Raw genomic sequence first — 20,400 nt, 5'->3', positions numbered from 1 at the left:
TGTGAGAAGATGAGGGTGACCAAGTGTGAGGATGAGTGAGCAAGAGGGATGTGAGCGGTGAGGAGTGAATGAGAGGAAATCCGAGAGCTGGAGAGAGAGAGAGCGCGAGCCAACAAGAGGAGGAAACACATTTGGGCCATTTTCAAATTCCCACAATTGACTAAATCAAAACAGATTGTTCTGAGACAAAGCGCCTGTTTCAAACCACATCCTTTATCCCAGCGTCAACCCCAAATGGCCCACCTGATGCCCCCTCATGACCAATAAAACAGCAACAGGAACTGTCACAGTCACACGGCGGGTTCTCGAGCAGCAATGCCAAGCCAGGCGTGACCACGGCCCACTGCCCGCATGAGGCCACTGAGGCTGCAGAGGGGGTCACCGAGGCCCACACCTCCCTGCCCAAGTGGTTTCTGGGACGAGGAAGCCTGGGGCGCAGCAGGATCATCCAGCAAGCTTCCCGTGGAAGCGCCGTGCTCCTGAGAACTGAGCCCCTGAGCTGCGCGCAGGCCGGAGCAGGCAGGCCCGAGGCAGGGAGGGAAGCTGGCATGTTCCTGTGCCCAGCTGCCCGCAAGGCAGGGCAGACGCCCGCCTGTGCCCGAGCGCCTGGCGTCAGGACCAGGCTATCAGCCGCTGGGGGCCGTGGTCACCACTGTGCTGGCGCCTGGCGCTGGCTGGCCAGAGGAAGGCCTTGCCCTTCCATGCAAGCTGGGCCCTGGCACCCAGGACAGGCAGGGAGGCGGGCATGCCAGGGCCCCAGAGCAAGGGCTTCCCATCTCCCATCTCCCGGATGCAGGCGGCCGCAGCTCAGGAACCACCAAGGCGCCCCTCTCAACAGGCATGAGGCCGTGGGGAGTGGACAGATGTCACTGTGCCAAGCATCCACGGCCACAGGCCTGCTGTGTATGTTCTAACCATGGTCTTGTCCTCACCCCAAACAACCCTTTGATGTGGGTATACTCATCTCGCCTTACAAATGGGTAAACTGAGGCTCGGGGAGACTATGTAACTCACCCAGGTCACCGAGATGGTGAATCCAGGCACAGCTGGATTGAAGCCCAGCGTGACCAGGCGACCTCTGCTCCTTCCAGGTCACCCGTCACTCACCGCAACACCCTCCTTGCTGACTGGGGTGGGGGCCCGAGGGCAGTGTTTAGTTAGGGGTTCCAAACCCCAAGAACCCTGGAGCAGAAACGGAGAGGCAGACACCCCGCCCAGAGGCTGCAGGCACCGGTCACTTCCAGGCCCCTCTCGCCACCCAGAGGCCCAGACTGTCCCACTTGTCAAGGAAAGCGGGAATCAAGAGCTTTATGCTTCATCTCTCGCTTCTTCAACCAGTGAGAATCCTCCTTATGTTTTGTTTTAATGGAATTTTAAACATTGAAATATAACATATACACGGAAAAGTACAAAGATCTGAAGCACACTGCTCGGGGGCTATCCACGAACTGAGCTCACCCACAAAACCACCAACCAGGATCAGAGAGTGACCCGGGCAGCACCCAGGGCCTGGCGCCCCCTCCCCGCGCCCCCAGCTTCCGCCCAAAGGCCATCATTGTGGTGACTTCCAACACAGGGCATCACGCTGCTGACTTCAAACCTGACATAAACAGAGTCCCACTGCGTGTGCCCTTCCACATCTGGCGTCTTTGCTGCACACTGGGATGCAGAGCGTCCCCCGGGCGGGGGGCAGTGGGAGCTCTTCATCCACTCTGTGCCGCGTGGCCTTCCACTGCGCGACTACATCCATTTCACCCCTCTATGTATGGACACTCGCAATGCTCCCAGGTATTGCCTGTCACGGATAACGACGCTATGAGCAATCTCAGATGTGCCTTTTGGGGCATGTACGCCTTTCTGTCGGGTACATACCTAGGAGTGGCCTCGTGGGCTCGTGCAGTAAGCGTATGTTCAACTTTAGTTACATTTCCCAGTATTTTAACGTGGGGTCCCTTTCATGTTTTCAACAAACACCGTCTGCAGCTTGGATGCGGCCCACAGGCCACCAGGGTGCATCTCTGGCCTGTGCGTTTTGTCCGTTTCAGCCACTGGCCAGACTGCCTTCCTCGGGCGCATACTGGCGCCCCACAAATGCATGTAATATTATGGGGAACATTCTCATACCCCCTATACTGATGCTAGCACTCTCCTGTCCTCCAACCACAGCAGACATCAATAGTCGATCTTGGCGCATTTCTGCTGAGCCCAAATCAAAGCCTCACCCTCCCTTCAGTGGGGCTCAAGCAGACCCTACCAATCGATCAGAGTCAGCATTTGAGATGAAAGGTGTTGGGCATCCAGCCACCACATCCCGCTGCTGGTCAGTGGCTCAGTCTTCCGACACTCAGGATGGTTACAGAGCAACCTAGAAAGGACCACACCCAGGCCTGGCCCCATTCTTCAGCTTATTTGATTCTGATTCCCACACCAACTCTGCGAAGCTGGCTGCGAAGATGATTTCTCTCTTCCCTGGTGTGTTCTTGTTTGTTTGGTCTGGGGTTTTGCCCTGGGTGTTATGGACGGCAAGCCCAGAGAGGGCTAGTGCTTTGCCCAAGGTCACACAGCAAGGCTACGCCAAAGCTGGAACTTGAACCACCTCCCCATTTCTACTCCAGGGCACTTTCTCTCCACTCCAGGGCGCCTCTCAATTAGGAGCCCTGGACAGACCAGGAACATGATGATAACCTCATTCATCTGAGACCAACCGCATCTGTTTCACTTCTTCCCCGCTAAGCAGTAAACAGGGGAGACAGCGCCCAGGCTGGATGCAGGCTGGGATCTCAGCTCAGTGACAAGGCCGCAGCCAAGAGTGGGCGAGGCTTCCTTCCCAGGCTGATCCTGGGCTAGGAGGAAGAGATTTCCCCCGGCAGCTGAGATTGGTGATGCGACGCGGCTGAAATGTGCCCTTTTCCCACACGATGATGCCCACATGCCGCGGAGGGAGGGGCTCCGCCACGGGGGGTGTCTCCAGCAGCAGCCCAGCCGCTCTGTGGTCCTCCAGCCTTCTCTCTTCATTACCATTTGCAGAAAGACCCACAGTGCACTTTGCTGCGATCTCATTTTCTCCCTTCAACCAGGCCAGATGGATCCTTCTAGTCTGTCTCTCCTCACTCATGCTAGAAATTTTTTTAAAAGCTCAAAACTACTAAAAGTTCCCTAACATCTGCAAGTCTGCCTTTTGAGGCCATTTTTACCAAAATGTACCTGAAACTGGGTCCTCAATTGTGTCACCATGGCATTTCCTCCCTCGGGGACAGCTTTCCCTTCACCTCCCAAGCCTTTCCTTCTGCGGGGCGTGGGGGCTTCCGGGAATGGCAGAGGAGGAATCCGGAGCACCGTCCGCGTGTGGGGAGGGGAGGCACCGGGTGCATCGTCCACATGCTGGGAGGGAGCCACCCGGTGAATGGTCCACGTGCGGGCAAGGGAGGCACCCAGCGCATCGTCTGCGTGGGGGGAGGGAAGGCAGGACTCCAGAAACGGCTGTGGCGTTCAGGAAACTTCCGGCGACGCCCAGAGGTGGCAGAACTGATGTGAGGGGAAAAAGGGCCCCAGGGCCACTCAGAATGTGGAGAATCTCTAGTCCTGAGGACGTCTTCCCACGAGGTGCACTCACCCCCTCCCCAAACTTCTGGGGACTCGCTGTTGACGGCACCCGGCAGCCGCCGTGGAGGGCCCCCCAGCTGTGCTCAGCACAGTCAACACGGAGGGAAAAGGAAGCAGTCCGAGGTCACACAAACCAGAAAGGGACAGGGCCAGAACCCACCCACGATGGATGGCCTGACCCCAGGCGCAGCTCTAACCACTGCACCACATGGCTCTCTTCCCATGACCCACTGCACTGGCCTAATCCTATTGGTCCTCATCCCGAAGATGCCATTATCCACTGCCTTCACTGTCGCACTTATTTCTGACACAGCCCTCAGTCCCACCTTCAGGCACAGGTGGTTCAGGGCCCAGCAGGGCCCAGACGTGTGGACGCACATATGCATCAGCTCCTGAACTCTTTTGGGGGGAAAAAGTGCTACTTCTGTTCACAGCATCCTGTTAACTGACAAGAGAGACAAGCACACAGGTGTGATGACGGAGACGATCCCCACCCCCACAGGAGGGTCTGAAGGACAGTGTTTCCTGAAGAACCTCCACCTGCCAAGACAGTCAGTGTTGGGGGAATCTGGCGGCACCAGAGCGGGAGGCCTGGGAGCCCGGCCACGCCCTGTCGGGAAGGGTGCCGCATAACAGGCGTTTGGACGGCAGGAGAGGGGGTGAGCTGGGCGCCGAGAGGCGGTCTCCTCATCCGCGTCTGCGTGGTAGCAGAACAAGGCTGCGTCACCCGCACGAGGGCCCGGGCAAGACCAGGGGTCCTCAGAGGGAGGGACAGTGGGGGCCCGAGGCCAGGGACACGCTTGGGAGACGAGAGGAGTGGGGTCAGGGACCCGGGAGAGAGTCCCTCGTGGTGGGTATGGCTCAGGGGCTTTAAGGACCCGGAAAAGTCTACACTGGCAGTGTCGGGCTGGATGGTTAGACCCTCGGAACGTACCACCTCGGCCTCAAATCCTCAGGAAAAGTCTAGCACACACAACGGAAGAGAGAAAGAACGAATGAACGAATGAATGAAGGACCGCCCACACGAAGCATCACCAGGAGCTCCTCTCTGCATCCAGCAGAACTCGCAGGCCACATTCCCCGAGGACGGGAAGGGCCAGGCCCTGTGACGGCTCAGACAAACCCTGCTTCTCACGGCCCCTCCGCCTCCACTGACTGGGTGATGGATGGAATTCCACAGTCTCGGCGCCTCGGGTCTCCCTTCCGTAAAACGCAGATTAAAAGCTCAGCCCGATCGGATTGTGGGGTATCGAATGAGACCCCGGCTGTGGGTCCGGTGCGCACGTGGAAAAACTCTGCTGTGCTCCTGGAGAGAAAGGGAAGGGAAGAGAGCCCCGTGGCAGGTCGCTCCTCGCCCAGCGCCCGGCGAGGCGCGTCATCCGCCTGTGCTGTCCTTTTTTCCAGATGAGGAAACTGAGGCTCAGTGAGGATCAGTAACTCGCAAAGCTCAGGCAGCTGAGGGCGGCAGAGGCCGTTTGGAACTCAGACCTGTGGGATTCCGAAGCCGGATTCTTCCTGCCTCCAGCCGGCATCCACATGCCGCTCGGATCCACAGCTGCCTCCTTCTCGACGCGTGGTTCCCTTTAATCCCGTACCCTTCTCACCGGCAGACATGCATGGACTCAGGCACACAATTTCATTTCAATATTCTATTATCATTAGGATTGTTTTGCCAAAAAGATTCTGTCGGTGAGATCTTCTCCCTTTGCATGTACACACACACACACACACGCGCGCGCGCACGCGTGCACCTCTCAGGCAGCTGTGAATTGTGAATAGACCTTTGTGAGTGGTAGGGCTACTGAGAAACAAAAATTGCCCATTATCTAAATTAGTGACATAGCAACCACTTTTTAAAGAGAATATTTTCATTTGAGCTCATTGTGCCGCAAAGCATCAGACACTTTCTTCGAACCACTGGGAGAAGGAAAAATTATCAAATGAAAGGAAGGAAATGCTTTGCCTATCGTCCCAGCTATTGAAAATAACGCTGATGGGTTTTCCTCTCGCGCTTTTAATTTATTTAAACAACACCCCCACTTCCATCCACAGCCGCGCCTCGGCTTCCTGAGAGCTTTTCTCCAGGGGACTCGAGGCTGCTCAGATTTCCCGCTGGAGAGTCCGGGGGCGACTCTAAAGTTAGGAGACCCGGAGAACCCAGCGTGGAGATGCGATGTCACAAGTCCACTCAGGTCAAAGCAGAACTAGGCTCTAAGCTGTGACTCTGGACTCCCAACCCAGTGCTCGCCCCCGCTCTTCAGCTGGAGAACAGTGGGGACGGCCATTCACGGGTTGGGTCCAGGCTGCGGTCCAGCTCTCTTGGCGCCCCCACCGGCTCCCCCAATTCCGTGGTAACACCACATTCCCAGGCCTCCTGGGGCCCATCAGGCTCCGAGCCCGGCCCCCAGTGTCCCCATTTCGTCTCTGGGCTCAGAAGAGGGAAGGCCCCGGGCAAGCCCCCTGTGGCCCCAGCTCCAGACCCCCTGCAGCACCAAAGCCCCACGACCTTCTGTTTGCCTTGGCTCTGCAGCCGGCTTCCCCAGCAAGAAGCTGCTGGAAAGGAAAATAAAACAACAACAAAGGCCCTTTGATCTACCGATGGACACACTTGTCCAACCCTGGCAGGGGCGGGAGTGACCCTCTGCCATGACCTGCTGGCCTCCCTCTCACACGGCCCGGGCTGCTGGACCCTGTGAGATGAAAGGGTCAGATGACACTGTGGGGACCGAGCAGGGATGGACAGAGGGCAGGAAGAGGGCCAAGCAACTATGGGAGACAGGAGACGGCTAGGGACCCAGCTGGCCGCCCCACCACAGGGGTCTCCACGGACCGTCTGCCTGGTGGAGCGTCGGGAAAGGGGCGTGTGCGAGAAAAGCACTCAGGTCACCAGCTGGGAATTGGGAGGAGCAGCATCGCTGTGCCCCATGGAATACTAGGCACCCGTCACAAAGGACGCGGTAAGTAGCAGGCACGTGAGCTGTGTCTTGCCTGTATCCCGTGGTCCACCCTGGAGACCCCACAGCTTCAGGGGACACTTCTGTTCACTCTGGTGGCCTCTGCTCAAGAACCCCCTTCAGTCTCTTGGCCCGAGGGCAGGCTGGAAGCTTCCGGAAGCTGAAGTCCCCAGGAGCAACCCTCCACCAATGGGAGACGGAAGATTCTGAGGGATGCCCCCCACACTCTCGGGGAGGGAGCCCCCTTGCCCACAGCGCAGGCTCTCATAGGCTCTCCTCCCTCTGCATCCCTCACCTCTGGGGCCAACCTCACAGATAAACGATTTGCACCCAAATCCTTGCTCAGGGTCTGCTTTTGGAGACACCCAACCGAAAAAAGCAGAGTGTGTGCGGATACAGAACAAGTGAAAAGATGCGAGGCGCAGCGTACCAGGTATGGAAGGTAACAGAGATGTAAAGATGAAGGGCGCGATGCTCACAGAGGGCTCGTCCACCGAGAGCGCCGCTCCAGAGACACGAGAAGCTGGCCACCGTGGTCGTCTCCACGCAGGGCGCGGGGTTAAGACCCAGAGTGCATTTCCATTGAAGACGCCTTTGTTCTATTTCCATATTCTCTCACTGCGTTTACCCTCATTATTTTTGTCTTAGGTGTTTCACCAGCAAAACTTCACTATTTTCAAATAGTTTCTGAGAACTCCTGGGAAATCAAATAGATCAACTATGGAGGGGGAGAAAACTCTGGAATGGATAACCCCTCTCACTTCCTGGGACCCTCTCACTGCATTCTCGCCCCATTGTGGCCTCGGCCCGGGTGCAGGACACAGGCCCCAATTCTCTCAAAGGTTTGGCAGCTGCCACTGAGCAAGGGGGGAAGGGCTGGAGGGAGCAAAGGGCCAGGGGAGAGGCCTCTGAGAGCCCTGGATCCTGATTCCCTCCCCATCCTGGCTGTTAAGACACAGACTGGCTCCAACAGGGACGACCCTGGTGTCCTGCCAAGGAGCCTAGCCAGGAAACAGACCACTGAATGCCTGAGAGTGGGCTCGGGGTTCAGACCCCGAGTTGGCATTTCTACATCTGTTTACCAGCTGTGTGACTTTCGGGAAGTGACTTAACCTCTCTGTGCCCCAGCTTCCTTAGCCATAAAATGAGAATAATCATACTACTTCGTTAGAAGGTGTGATGAGCTGAACTCTGTCCCCAGAATTCATGTGTTGAAGCCCTAGCCCCCAGGACCTCAGACTGGGACGGTATTTGGACACGGGGTCTTTCAAGAGGTGACCAAATTAAATGAGGCCGTTAGGATGGGCCCTAATCCAGTCTCACTGATGTCCTTATAAGAGGAGACTGGACACCCCGGGGACACCAGGGCCACACGTGCACAGAGGGAAGACCACGTGAGGACAGGAGAAGGCGGCCATCTCCAGACCAAGGAGAGGGACCTCAGAAGCCAACCCCGCCCACACCTTGGTCGTGAACTTCTAGCCTCCGAAACGGAGAAAATAAATTTGAAATGAACTAACCTATTTAATCCTCCCAACAACCCAATAAATTAGGTATTATTTTTAGTCCCATTTCATGGATGAGAAAATGAGGCTCAGAGAGGCTGAGTGACTTGCCCAAGGCTGCAGAGCTGGGCAGTGGGTAGGGCCGGGACTGTAAACCTTCCATCCGGTGAGGTCAGACGGGCGGGCGCCCGGCACACAGCGAGTAATCGGTACACGCTCGCGGTGCTCGCTGCCGAGACAGCCCGAAGGAGACCGGCCTGCAGAGGAGAAAAGGGAGGCGGGCATCTGGCATGGCTGTGCCAGGCGCCCGGGAGGCAGGGGTGAGTGAAGACAGACGGGGCCCCTGTCCTCTGGCGCTTACACTAGATGAGGGGAGAAGGACGTTAAAGAACGACACAGACAAGGCAACAATCTCCCAGCTGTGACAAGATCCCATGAAAGAGGGGATTGTGGAGCAGCTGGAGCCAATGGGTGGGCAACGTGGCCCACTCGGAAGTCAAGGAGGGCTTCCCGGAGGAGGTGGCACAGGGGCTGGGGTCCAAAGGATGAGGAGGAGTCGGGAGCTAGAGAGGGAGGGAAAAGCATCGCAGGGGAGGGGGGAGAGGATGCAGATCAACCCTCTATGGGGGGGGCAAGAGAAGGCAGAAGACGGCAGGTGGGCCGGGGCAGAGGGAGGCAGGCTTGGGGACGGGGGCCAAGGCTGCGGGGAAAACTCTGAACACAACTGAGAATCCGCTGAAGGGCTTCGAGCCGGGCGGCTAACAGGATCACATTACACGACAGACGTTTCCCCAACCAAGTGCGTGAGTGGAACTGGGGTGAATCGAATTCGATTTTCAAGGCAGGAGGGGGCACAGGGAACCTGAGAGTTAATCTGTCTGCACATTGAATGAGGAGCCCGCAGTCCAGCTGGCATTTTCTGAGATCAGGGATGTCCCGGGCGAGACGCACCTGCTCGGGAGCAACCCTGGAGAAGCACTGGCCTCCCTTCCGTGCGCCAGAAGTGGGGCGAGTGTCCCTGCCGGCCGTGCCCCTCTGTCCCACGAGCCGTGGGGACGCCCGACACTGCGGACGTGGCTCTCCCCACCGGGCCACCCCACGGCCTGTTTCCCGTGGCGGCCACCGCCCTCCAGGCCCCACTCCCCAGCTTCTTGTCGTCCTCCCAGCTTCAACTTGTACTTCACTCCGTGGGGGGCCTGCGTGGCCATGCCCCCAGATGGAAGGGCTTTTCCGGAGTTTTCCATGGCGCCCCGGGGCTCCCCACCGGCTTTGTTCCCATAATATCCCCAGTACCCCCATGTAAGAGAGGCTTCTTGGCAGAGGCCTCAGTGCACACAAGGAAGGATGTGATCCCAGAGAAGCTGTGACTAGGAATTCATTCATTCATTCATTCATTCACCATGTGCCTATCGAGCATCCTTCAGCCCCCAGCACTGAGAACACCCTGCGGGGTCCAAGAAGAACAAAACAGACAGGTCTCTGCCCTCATCACACGGAGGGAAACAAATAATAAATAAAGTAATCAGCAGAGCAGAGAATTAGAATTAGAATCTAGAATTAGAATAATTCTAACACTCATTGAATAGAGCCACATTCAGCCCTAAGAGGCACATTTCTGCATTTTCATCTTATTTCATCTTCATAAAACCCTAGGAGGTGAAACGGCGACACACAGACGTGAAGTAATTTGTCAAAGGCCACAGAACGCGGCTGAACTGGGACGTGAACCCAGGGCCACACGCTCAGAGGCCACAGCCCCTCGATGGGGCGACGCCTCCTCTGCTCCACGGCATGGGGACGAGGCTGTGGATCTGAACCCCGGGCGTCCACAGCGGAGCCCCAAACCCTGCTGGGCCCCACGGGGTGGGTTCTGGAGCCCAGAAGCACCTGTGGATCCTTCCAGGCCCCTCCTCGGGCAGAGACGTCCAGACGCTGTCCCCGGGGAGAGGTGCCCAAGGCGCAAAAGTCACAGTGATCTCCGGCGCTAAAGGTGAATCCAGGACAAGCAGCACGAACATTCACCTCAACCCCATCTTGTCCACCTGAGAGGACGGGGACACGGGCAGCTCCAGGAGCCAAGTGGAGGCAACGCACGTGGCGCCTTTTGCGCAGTCATTTCCAATCACGTTTCTGGAAAACACCCCATCTGCATCTGGTTATGGTCCATGGACGTCGATGCTCCTGGGGCCCAGACTGAACACCCAGCAGCCTTCCAGGCCTGGAGGGAGGGGGCGGACACGGCTCACAGCATCTGACAGCGCCGAGCTGTGGGCAGCGTGTCTGTCGCAGACGGTCACTCCTCGGACGCTCACAACCAGGCCACGAGGCGGGTCTAAGTGCCCGCTTCACTGATAAGAAAACTGAAGCGCACGGAGATCAATTCAACCCCTTCCTAGACAGTGGGACGAACTTGGGCAAACGACTTCACCCCCCTGGGTTGGGTTTTTTGGTTGTAAAATGGGGAAATAATAGTGCCCACCTGGTATGGGTTGAATTGCGTCCCCCAAAAAGATATGCGGAAGTTCCAGCCCCCGGTACCTGTGAATGTGACCTTATGTGCAAATCAGGTCTTTGCAGACGTGATCAAGTTCAGACGAGGTTGTTAAGCCCCAATCCAGTGAGAGGACGGATGGCACAGGAAGACCCGCACGTGACGACCAAGGAAGACACGGGAGTCATGTGTCCACAAGCCAAGGACACCGAGCCTGCCAGCAGCCACCAGCAGCTGCTAGGAAGGAGCATGGAGCACCCTCCCTGGGACCTGCCAACACCAGGACTTTAGCCTCCAGAACTGCGAGAGGACAAACGTCTGCTGTTTTGGGCCCCCACTTAGTGGCGCTTTGTTACGGCAGCCCGAGGGGACCAGGACCCCGCCTCAGGGGGCTCCAGAGCTGGTCCCAGGCCCGGCCCAGGCGTTTCAGGTGGGAGGGGCTGCAAAGCCGAGGTCAGGGGACAGGCGGAATGGGGCGTGTTTGAGGCCCCACGGCGTCCGACTCCCGGCCCCACCGGCCTGCATGCCAGCCGGCAGCCAGCGTGCCTCCCAGGCATCCTGGTGGCCACAGTGGAAGTCGCTCTCTTCAGTGCCCCCAAGAACAAGTGTCCTCTATGCGTAGGGGGACGATGGGCCACCTCAGAACCCGTCTTGGGGAGCCATCCTCTCCCAGAGGCCCCTCCCCTCCGGTGTCCAGCCCACTAGCCCTTCCTGGGGGTCCTTTGAAGGGGACAGTTAACCTCCATTACTCCGGGCATTTAGGTTTTGGCGGCAGAAGCACCTCCCTGCCCCGGGGGCTGAAACCCCACACCGAGCAGTGGCCCGGCCTGCCCGGCTCCCTGCAGCCGGGAATGTCAGGCTCCAGGTGGTGGCAGGGCGGCTCCTGGGGGGGCTGGGGCGCACTTGGCCAGCGAGCGCACAGCCATCTGGCCTAGCCGGAGAGGCAGCCACGCGGGAGGGAGCCCCGTGCCACGGTACCCCAGGCCCCGTGCCCACCGTAGTAATTAGACATGAAAAGACGGGCGCGAATCCAAGGGCCAGGGCTCCAAGCTCTTCTCCCCTTTCAAACGGAAGCCACATCAGCTCACCACCAGAGCTCGGCCTGGGGCCGCGGGGAGGGGGCCCGGCGACCCTCCATCCAAGAGGCGAGGCACGGGCGGCCGTGCTGGGCAGCTTCTGGCCTCTCCTCAGGTGCTGGTCCCTCGCCAGGCACCTCCTCCTCCGACTCAAGTGGGAGAGGAGACATGTGCAAACACGTTGACACCCACGACGTACCAGGAACTTGACTGCCTTACAGCTTCCCCACACCCTTCCCATTTTGCAGGGGAGAAAACTGAGGCTCAGAGAGAGGCATGAGGGCTGGCAGAGGAGGCAGGATCGGAAGCTCGGTCTGACCATCCCACTGTCCTCCGAGCAGCGGGCAGGGTGGCCTCATCGGGCCCTCCTCCCCCCTCCCAAGCCCACAAGAGGCCAAAGGGCCAGCGCGGGGCTGCATGGGTGGGACAGGACCCACAGGGAACCTTGTCATCATCTGGGGACACCCCAGAGCTTGAACGCACAGCAGTCCCCAAAGCGGCACGTGGGGCCCAAATTCCTGTGGCTTCCACTATGAAAACCTAAAACCGTGGCTCCCTCACCTCACGCCCCTTCGCTCCTTCCTCAGCTTCCAGATGGTTCCTGCAGCCTCTCGTCTGCAGCCCTTCGGCCCCCACCCCATGCACCCACAAGACGAACACAGGCGCTCCATACCATGAGGGGTCAGGAGGAGGAGACAGGAGCAGAAGGAGGTTCTGGAAGCTCCTGGAAGAAGTTCTGGGAGCAGTAAATTTCAGCAAGCAAAGGAGGCCATGGGAGCACTGGGCGGAAGGTAGGGGCCCGGCTTAGCGCCCTTGCTGTGTATCCACCAGCCAGTCCCTTGGCCTCTCTGAACCCCGCCTTCCTCCAGTGTATGACGGGCACTACATGATCCACCGGGACATCATTTCCGCGCACACAGCCTGTAATCTGTGAAGAGCCATGCGCGTCAGGGACTATGGGGGAAAGCAGCCTTCCATGGTGCCAGGTCTACGCTAGACGCTTTAAATGCATCACCTCGATTAATCCTCAGAGAACCCTACGCAGGAAACGCAAACGCAGGAGTCAGCACTCAGCAAATACCCACGGGCTGCCTCACCCTCCCAGCCTCCCCAGAGGGCAGTGCGGCCCGCGTGGTGGTTTTGACGATGCTGCTGGAGCTGAAGTGATGCGTGTCGCCTCCCGGCCGAGGCTGCGGATGGTGAGCCTGTCTTCTCCACCTCCTTCCCCTTCTGCAGTCACTGCAGAAGCCACATGGTCAGAAGATGCAGCTATAGAGGCAGCGGCGTCACCATCAGCCTGGGGCCCTGAGTAACCGCGTGGAGCAGAGACCACGTTACACAAGTGACAGGAGCGAGCACCAAACCGGCCGGGTTAAGCCTCTGAGGGCCTGGGGCCGTCCGCTGTGGCAGCGGGCTCACAGCTCAGCAGTATCATTGTCGCTCCTATTCTGATTTTCACAGAGAAGGAAACCAAGGCCACAGAGCCCTAAGTGGCAGAAACAAGATGCAAGTTCAGACTGCGACTCCGACACGCATCCTCTTTCAGTGACAGCCTTTTGTTGCTTAATAAGATCATTCCTCTCCTCTTAGCGGCCTTGTCCCAAAAAACTCCTGGCCCTCACTGTCCCCAGGATAAGCGAGTGACTGATGCAGGATGAGAAGAGAGAAGCCCACACGGCACGCTGAGCCTGGACAAGGACCCAAAGCCGGGAGGAGAGGCTGGAGCGCAGCTCAGGGATGTCCTTCCTGGGCCCTCGGGCTCACAGGAGGTCTCGATACAAGAGGAGCTGTGACATAGTGGACCAGAGCACAGGACGGGCATCAGGTCAGCCCAGGGTCAAACCCTCGTCCCACCGTTTTCTCTCTCGATTTCTCCCAGCCTTCCTCTCTATTCTGTAAAAGGGGGACAACATCTGAACCTGCCTTGAGGGTGGCGGCAAGATGAAGCATTGCTGGCTGCTGGCGGAGGATGGTATGCTCTCCCAAAACGTGTGTCACCGTGAAGACGGTGCCTGGGTGGCTGCAAGGACCAGCCTCGCCGGAGGGAGCCGAGGCAGAGGAGCCGCCAGAGGAGGCCGCCCAGCCAGGACGCTGACAAAGCCAAGACTGCAGAGCTGGCCCGGCCCACGCCCCTGACACAGACCCAGGGGCAGGGCACAGAGGGAAGCAGGGCGGCCGGACGCAAGGCGACGTCGCAGAGGAGCCAGGTCATTTATTTGAAAGTGCAAAGTGTCTTCTAGGGGGACGGCCTTTCATTTGGGTGAATCTGGGCGTTGTTTATCAGCTTAAACTTATTATCTGCACATACGGCCTCCGTGCTACGGCTAAGGGTGGAAGGGAGAGGATGCGCGAGCACCAGCTGATGAAATCTCGTCCCTTACGTGCCAGAAAGCAGGATATTTTCAGTGACGTCAAACTGGGCTTCCTGCCACGGGGACGGGTGATCAAGAGAACACGTACAAGACCGTAACTCAGGAGCCCCTCACCGGGGCAGGGAAAGGAAGACAAAAAAACCAAAAGGGCAGTTCATTTTATTTACCCTTGCCTTTCATCCCAAATGCCAGGACACACACACACACACACACACACACACACACGCACGGTGCCCCAGAATATCGGAGCTGGAAAGGATGGAAGTTGATCCCTCCCATTTCACAGTGACAGTAATAATAATAACGACATTGATGGTAGTGAATATTTGCGGAGCATTTACCACCTGCCGGGCCTGGCGTTTACCTCGCTGACTATTCACAACCAACTGATGGGGCATTATTAGTCCCATTTTACAGATCAGGAAACTGAGGCGCCAGAGGCCGAGTGGCCTAAGATCACGCAGCTAGTAAGTAGGAGAAAGCCAACACTCGAACCCATGCAGCCTAAGCACCACACGATGCTGCCTGGAGAGAAATAAGGAAACTGAGGCTCAGAGAGGGGTGGGGATTCACTGAGGTCACACAGCTCCACTGGGAACAGAATCAGGGCTAGAACCCATGTCCCCCAACCCCTGGGCCAGCGCCCACTCCAGCCCGTTGCCTCTCAGTACAGACACAACGCACACGACCAGGGAACATGTTTTTGCTCATCTCCGGGTCGTTTCATTCACTAATTAACCAGCCGTGTTGGGCTCAGACAAGGTGCAAGGCTTGGATCTTAAGAAAACAAGGGCTGAAATGAAAGACCTGCTCTGCCAGCTGCAAACACTGGGGGCTCAGCATCTCACGCTCTCTTTAAAAAGCGCTTCATTCTCTGCCTGCCTCTCCCGACACAGACCGGAGCGCTGACACGGGGCCAGGGTGCCAGCCCGCGAGGCAGGAGGAGCCCAGGCTGGTGGCTTTGCTCCAGGGCAGGGAGCTGCGAAATAACAACCAGCCGATCATCTGCTCGGGAGACCCGAGCGGGGTTTCCAAGGCCGCCTCCCTTTGCTGTATCCCAGCCGAGCACGAACAAATGTTCCTGATTTTCTTTCCCAGCGGCTGATGAAACAGCCCGGGAGAGCAGCCTTCTGCAAGAGGGGTCCCTCAAAGGGACAGCCCAGCCACCATTTGCCCTTCCCGGGGACGGAGAGAGACTGAGGGCTGGACAGGCAGACGGAGAAAGCCTGCCATGTGCCAGCTGGCAGACAGATCTGGGGCTCCCAGCAGGAACCGGTCCCCCACATCACCTTCTGTACCCCAGAACCGCCATCTGATGGTTTGCTGTGGGGGACGGGGCAGGGCCGGACAGCCCAGAGAGGGGCCCCCCGGAGGCAGAGCAGGGCGGCCTAGCACCCTAAAAGGTTAGACCCTCTTGACTTTAAGTTCCAAGGCCCCTCAGAATCTTCCGGGCCAACACCCCGGTTTGACAGACCAGGAAAGCGGATTCAAGAAGGGAAGTGACTCGCCAAGGCCACACTGACGGACTGGATCTCCAATCTGCTGTTTCCTCCTGCCCCAACCTCCTCCCACAAAACCCTGGTAATCCTTTGCCCCGACACCTCCTCCCCAGCCTGTCCCTGAGCACCCTACCCCCCGTCCCATCCCCCACCCCCCAGACCATGAAAACCTCATTCAGGAACTCAGGGAGCTAATTCCAGGCTGTTGTGGGTTTTTTACAGGAGGAGGGGGAATTTCCTGGATCAACCCACAGTGTCCTAACCCCAACTCCTGATGGACTTCTGCTTCTAGAAAGCGGCCTGGAAGTCTCATCGAGAGACTGCCCTTTCGGCCTGGAGCTGGGAAAAGACGCCCCGACGATCGGTTGTGTGAATGGATTTGGGGACAGTGGGGAAACAAGCAGACGGAGTGTTCACCATGTGAAATGTTGCTGAATCAGAGATCCTGGAGCTCGCCTGGGAGCAGTCTGAGGCCACACACACACACGAAACGCCAAGTCCAAACAGGGCCATCAGCAGCCCTCAGGGCCTGGATCTCCTCTTCTCTTCTGGGCAGGTTGGTGTGGGTGGGGGGCAGAGCAGAGGGGTCCCACACAGGAGCTGCCAGCCCTCTGGGGGCCCCGTGCCCATACCCAGGTTCCAAGGGCCGGGCTGTTCCGGGCAGGCTTCCCTCCGCACAAAAACAAGAGTCACTCAAAACAAAACAAAACAAAAAACTCCTTTTGTTTTCTGGCCCCGTGGAATGTGTTGAAGACATATCCAGAGACACGAGTTCCTCCACCCTTTCCTCTCCCCTCCTCCTCTTCTATTCAAAATAAAAATCCTGCCGGCCTTTCTTTACGGCAACTTTTGTCCAGGAGCATTCTGATAGCATCCAACAAAAACATTTGGTGGGCTGCGTTGAAAGCAAGCAGCTCAGCTCTCTTTCAGGGACCACCTCGTCTCCATCACCTTTGCAGGGGACTGGGGATGCAGGAGGGGGCTGCCCAAGGAGCACCCGTGGCCAAAAGAAAGAGGAAAACTTCCCTGCGCTATGAGGCCGCTCACATCCTGTGATTTGCTCGTTTGCAAAGGGTGTGGGGAGGAGGGAGGGAATTAGAGAAAGAGGAGGCAACGGTCCCCTCAGTGTCCCTTCAATGTCGCGCAGCCCCACTGTGACAATGATGCTCCTCATAGACGCCAGCAGCCGTCGGCACAGACACACAGACGCCCCGAGGTCAGGCAACAGGGCGCACAGCAGGTTTCCACCAGTAACTGTGAAATGACCAGATGGCTGTGGCCTGTGGACCCCAGACCCGGGGCAAGGGGGTCTTGTTGACTGCTGAGATATTTACCATTTGAGCCTGCGACGCTAAAGTCTTCAAGGGGGCCCCATCGCCCCACCCGGTGCCTCCCAGTTCACTTGCACCCAGAGAGAAGATGGATAAGAAGGGATACGCCCCAAGATCCCCGTCCCGCCCACCCCAGGTATCGACCTGGCCAGATCCACGGAACAAAGGTGCAACTTTTACAAAAAGGGTGCACCCCGCGGTTTGGGTTCCAGACTCCAAAGGAACCTCAGAAAGTTAATTCTCCCATGCACCCACTCCACACCAATTCGCCCTTAATGTAAAGACTCTCGTTTTTGTCTGTCTGGGGGTGAAATTCTCACGCACCCAAGCCCCCTGCCAGCCCCCCAGACGAACCGCCTCCCGCGAGCCGAGCTCTCCAGCGCGCTGCGCGGGGACCCCGGGGGGACCCCACCTCACAGCCGGACGCTGTCCCCGAGCCCGGGGCTGGCGGGGCCCCTCAGGCGGGCGCCCCTGCGTGGGGAGGGGTGGGGCTCCGGGGCCGCGGGTCCCGGGTTTCGCGGCGTTTGTCTCGCAGGAACCAGGACTCGCCTTCCTGTCGGTGAGAGGGCCGGGGAGGGGCGCCCCCTGGCGGCAGCCGACTACCTCGATCCAGCCGGGACCCCAAATCCGCGCGAGCCCACCGCGGCCGGCCGGCCCTCCCCGCGGACTCCCACTGCACCCCCTAAATCTGGACGTGCCCGAGGGTCGGACCCACCGAGCACCCCACGGAGTCTCCGTTTCCCCCAACCGCGCACACCGCGCACGGAATAAGGGGGGGGGGGGCCCGGAGCAAAGCGCGGCGCCCCCGCCCCGCCCGCTGCCTGGGACCCCGAAGGCTGCCGGCGCTCGGTGCCCCCGCTGGGCCCCGCCATCCTCTGGGCCCGGATCCCCGCTCGGAACCCCGAGTCCCTACCTGCCCTCCTAGAGAGCGGAGTGGCGCGCACCCCTCCCTCCGCTCGCAGCCCTCGCCGAGCCCCCGAACCTGGCCGCCACACCTGCCAGCCCCCCTCCCGCCAGTGTGCCGGCGGCCCCCACTCACCACCCAGGGCGCAGACCTGCGCTGCACCTGTGCGCTAGGAAGCCCCCAGCCCTCTGCTGATTCCGGGCCGGGATCGGGGGCGAGCACGTCCCCTCGGCCCCTCCCCACGCTAGTTTAAGTAGAACTTAGCTCCGGGGCTTCCCCGGGCCGGTCCTGAGATGCCCCCATTCCACCTCTCCTCCCCACCGTGCTCAGCAGTCGCCCGGAGCGAGCGCGCGCGCGGGGTCCCCAAGTCCCGGGGGCGCAGCGGCGGGGCGCACGGAGGTGCGGAGCCCCCTACCTTCCAGCGGCAGCGGCCGGACCCCGTGCCAACTCCCGCCGGCGGCCGCGGGGGAAACTTTCCCCGGGCGAGGGGCGTGCTCGCTCGCAACTTGCCCGGCGCCCGCTGCCTTCCCGGCGGTGGCGGCCGCGGCGTGTCCGGGGTGCGGCGGGCCCGGGGCGGCGGCGGCAGCGGGGCTCGCTCGGGGCCGGGGCCGGGACTCGGCTGTGGATCGCTCGGCGCTGCGTCCGCCCCGCAGCCTGGAGCCCCCGAGACGCCGGCGGCAGCTGCACCGCCCGCCCGCCGGCCCCACCTCCCGCCGCCGCGCCGGCCCTTCCCCCGCGCCCCCGCCCCTCCCCGCGCCGCCGCCCCCTCGGGCTCCTGCCGCCGCCGCCGCTGCCGTGGCGGCCGCCGGGAAGGCACGGTCCTCCGGTCAGCTGCCCTCGCCTCCTCCCGGCTCGGCCTCCGCCTTCAGTCCAGCATCCAGGCCGCGCTAGGGGTCCCTGGGGTCACCTCTGCCCTTCTCCCCTCCCTTCGCCCCCTGCCCGCCTCCCCGCTCTGCTCGCGGGCCGTGCATCCTCTGAATTCAGAAGCTCCATTGGGAAGTGGGGAGAGGGCTGGACCCAGAGGATTTATTCCGGGGAAACTTTCACGCTACCCAAACCCCCCGCCACACACACACACACCCCGCCGCATCCCCGTGGCCAGCTGCGGGGCTGGAGGGGCGGTGGTCCTCCATCCGGACCTCGCTGCTCGGCCCTGGCAGTACCTGTTGCAAGCCAGGGCCCTTCCCCCGCCCTGGGCTGCTTCACGTGTTGCAGATATTAGAGGCAGAGGGGGGAGGCAGACCCCAGACCCCATGCAAATGACTTGATCGCAAGGGGCCAGGGCTGTGTGGCCAACCCCAGGACTCACCTTTTCCTCTTTGCCCTACTGTCGCAGCCGCACACCCCTCTCCAGCCCGGCTCGCGACGGCCCTGAGACTTTAACCTCTGAGCCTCCTCTGTGAGGCCGCTGCCCAGCCCCCTGTCCCAGAGGACATGAGGAAGGACCAGATCAAAGCCGACAGCCCAAGGGAAGGCACCGGCTAGCCCCAAGATGCGCGGGGCTGGGCTGCCCACTCCTCTTCCCTGGGCAACTGAGTTCCAGTTCTGAAGCTCCCGCACCCGGTGCCTGCCGGCCCTGGACTTTGGAACACACACAAGCTCTGCAGGAGGCCCCTGGGTCCACTGATTTGCACTAAGGAGTGAGTGACTGATAGGAGCTGAACCTGCTCCAGGCTTGGATGTGAATGTTGGTCATGTCAGGCCACAGGGCAGGGTTTCCAGGGCCAGGAAGCCGCTGGTTTTCCTTGCCCACATTCCAGGAAAACAATAGTGTCCCTCCAAGGACTTCGAGGATGTCTGGCCCTTCGGCCATTTCCCTGAGTCACCAAGTAAATCGAGGAGAGGCTAACAGAGCAGAAGTGTGTGTGGCTGTGAGAAAAAAAACCGGGCCGCAGTGTTTGAGTGGAGCCAGAGTGAGCAGTGCTTAACCCAAGGGGAGAAAACCTCTAACAGTGCAATTTCTGTAAAACATGGACAAAGAAAACTCTAGAGGGCTTCAGCCTCCACATGCCCCCTCCCCAGCTGCCAAAACAGGGTCTGGGGGGAAGGCTGACCCTTGGCACTGAGAAACCCCACAGGCTCTGCGTTTATGGAATGCTGCTGGGAGAGGCCGTCTGTGTGGGCCTCCTCGGAGGCAAGGCGCCACTTAAATTTAAAGAGGAAAAAAGCGTGCGCCCATGGCGAGGGTGCTGGGGCCTGGGGGGTGGAGGCCGGAGCCAGCGCAGAGGATGGAGGGGGTTTCCGAGGGTGGGGAGGATTGGTAGAAACAGGCAGGAGGGGGTAGGGGGAGCGTGCAGGGAGCTGAGGGCAGAGCAGGACAGCTGGACGGCTCAGCCACCCAGCCAGGACGAGAGCTTCGCATCCAGCGTCCGGGCAGAGTTTCCCAGACCTCAGCCATGCGCCCGCCTCCATGGAGGATCTCTCGGTGCCCCAGAAAGGGCCATTTGGTTAATAGCTTTCTTTAAATCAACGCTTGTTATTTTTTTTTTAACTTAAATGTGCTTATTTTTGCAAAGAAATGTTATATCATTACCATAAATGGAAAACCAGCACCATGCGACTATAAATAGAAGGCAATAAATACAATGAAAATAAAACAGTGTTATTAAATTCTAGCAATGTATATTTAACCACAATAAAAACATTCTAACGAGGTCCTGCCGCC

The 20,400-nt window shown here is 59.3% G+C and overlaps 1 protein-coding gene across 4 annotated transcripts in view; it reads right to left on the bottom strand.

Moving 5' to 3' along the window:
- TSPAN18 (tetraspanin 18) overlaps nucleotides 1-19,338 on the bottom strand; it is a 170,371-nt gene extending 151,033 nt beyond the window's left edge. Inside the window, exon 1 of one of the 4 annotated variants that reach the window (XM_005598055.4) lies at nucleotides 19,045-19,338. The gene's annotated coding sequence lies outside the window, so the exon portion shown is untranslated. Of the gene's footprint in view, nucleotides 1-17,870; nucleotides 17,921-18,150; nucleotides 18,419-19,044 lie in introns of those variants that run through there. The other 3 variants (XM_023653921.2, XM_023653920.2, XM_070228648.1) reach the window with 3 other exon arrangements.
- Between the last annotated feature and the right edge of the window lie 1,062 nt (nucleotides 19,339-20,400).

Source organism: Equus caballus, chromosome 12 (assembly GCF_041296265.1).
Source record: "Equus caballus isolate H_3958 breed thoroughbred chromosome 12, TB-T2T, whole genome shotgun sequence".
In the NCBI taxonomy this organism is placed as follows: Eukaryota; Metazoa; Chordata; class Mammalia; order Perissodactyla; family Equidae; genus Equus; species Equus caballus.
Note: the sequence above shows the minus strand (reverse complement) of the source record. Positions and strands in the feature narration are given on the sequence as shown.